This window comes from Sebastes umbrosus, chromosome 22 (genome assembly GCF_015220745.1).
Source record: "Sebastes umbrosus isolate fSebUmb1 chromosome 22, fSebUmb1.pri, whole genome shotgun sequence".
Lineage (NCBI taxonomy): Eukaryota > Metazoa > Chordata > Actinopteri > Perciformes > Sebastidae > Sebastes > Sebastes umbrosus.
In genome coordinates, this window is record NC_051290.1 from 15,596,741 (window position 1) to 15,598,879 (window position 2,139).

Genomic DNA, 2,139 nt, shown 5'->3' on the forward strand with positions numbered 1-2,139 from the left:
CTTAATGAGTAATTAGTCTACAGCATTTTGGAAAAGGTGTGATTGAGTAAGTATGCAACACTGCAATAACATGTCAGTGACCGGACTTTTTTTCCTACTCTAAATAAAATTAAATAAAAAAAGGAACCAAAAGCATCAGTAGGTTGTCTTTTCTTCATGGCATCTTTTTGTTTTACAGCCCGTACCAAAAAAAACAAAAACATCCATCTGTGCATACTGTCTGTCAGTTTATTTTTATTTTTTATAAATCAGGATGATATGAGTTGTTATGCAACAGCCTCTACAAAGCACAACGCATAACACTGGTAGGCAATAATCTTAAACTGACGAATAATATGACCAAGGGGAACATATACAGACTGAACAAAATGGAACCAAGGATTGAGCCTTGTGGAACACCACACGACATATGAGCCCACGATGAGACGAAATCATCGATAGTCAACCTGAAAGATCTCTATGCCGACCAGGTGCTTTAGTCTATCCAGCACGATGGTATGATCAACAGTGTCAAAGGCGTCAGACAAGTCTAACAATACTAAAATAGTCTAACAATAAGATAAGAAAACATTAAGAATACTAAAACGGAATGATGACCAGAATCTGCAATCATAAGAATATCGTTAGTGACTTTCAGCAGAGCGGTTTCGTTAGTTTTGTGATCAGAGACAAAACCTTTCGCTCTCGCCTCCCTTGTTCATGTGTGGGATGTCCTGTTTCAGGTCAAAAGATTCTCATATACTTAAAAATCATCCACATGAATATTAAAACCTCCAACCAATAAAAGTTTGTCATAGCTAAGAGCAACAGATGAAATTAAATCTGAGAAATCAGATAAGAAGCTATAATTGGGTTTATGGGGGCGATAAATAATGATACAGCAGACGGGGGTATCACAATTGACGTTGGACATCAGCACTTGAGAGCTAGACGGTTTCTCCACTGAGATGAGGCAACAGTTTCAATGCTTTTTGAGAGTCACAGCAAGGCCTCCTCCAGGACCAGTGAGCTGGGGGGAATTATAAAACATGTAGTTGGTGGGACAAAGCTCAGTGAAAGAACTGATGTCACCAGACTTTAAGGTGCTATTGATAACATTCAGCCACTAGATGTCTCATTCTCCATTGCATTTACTTCACAACAAGTCATTGCCAGGCACTTACCCTCAATCTCAGCCATTTATCAGTTTTTTTTCTCCACACTAACTGACGACCCAGAAATACCACGTGATACCACCGTCACTTTACTTTACACAAGCCTTGTTAGAAGTGGGAACCAAACGTCAAATTTCTTCCACAGAGATAAACAAAAAAAAATATTTTGGACCTGGCAATTAATTCACAATCATAGTATTTTTTATTTTTTTTTCAGGAATAGCTATACTTTTATTCGGCAACTGTCTAAAGCAGGGGTCAGCAAGCTGCGGCTCCGGTATAGCTCCTCTCCAGTGGCTCCCCATGGATTTAAAAAAAAAAGAATCGAAATGAATAACAGTTATTTTTGTTAACATTTTCATTTATCATTCTTGTAGGTCTACGGTGATTCTTACATTCTCCAGTTGTAAAAATCTGTAGCCCATACACCGAATAAAATGTTTTTTTTAATCATTTCAGTCCTCCAAAATGTCATCTACGGCCTGGTGCCTTATCCTCTAATTTTGCCGAACCTCAATAACTCAATATGCTCGCTATGAGTTCTGAATCCCCCAAAAAAGAAGAGACTCGGAGGAAAATTTAATAATGCGTGGACAGATTCGACAACAAAAAAATTAATTGAAAGACATATCCAGAGCAAGCACACTGGATTTGCTGAAAAGCCAGCAGCAGCAGCTTCCAGCCAGATGTCCTGAGATGTTTCTTCAATGTCCTGCCTCTCATTTGCACTTCACTATATTAGACTTAATAATAGGCAGTGTTACCTTCATTACAATGCTCAAATGTTTTGCAGCTCCAGAGGATTTATTATTTTTTGGCCTAAAATAGCTCTTTTGATAGTAAAAGTTGCTGGTCTAAACAGTCTGTGGATGTATTTTTTTATTTTATTTTATTTTATTTATTTGTTAAAATTTATTTTATTTTATTTTTTAATTTTTTTAATTTTTAAATATTCCTCTAAATAATTTTTTTTTTATAAATGAGA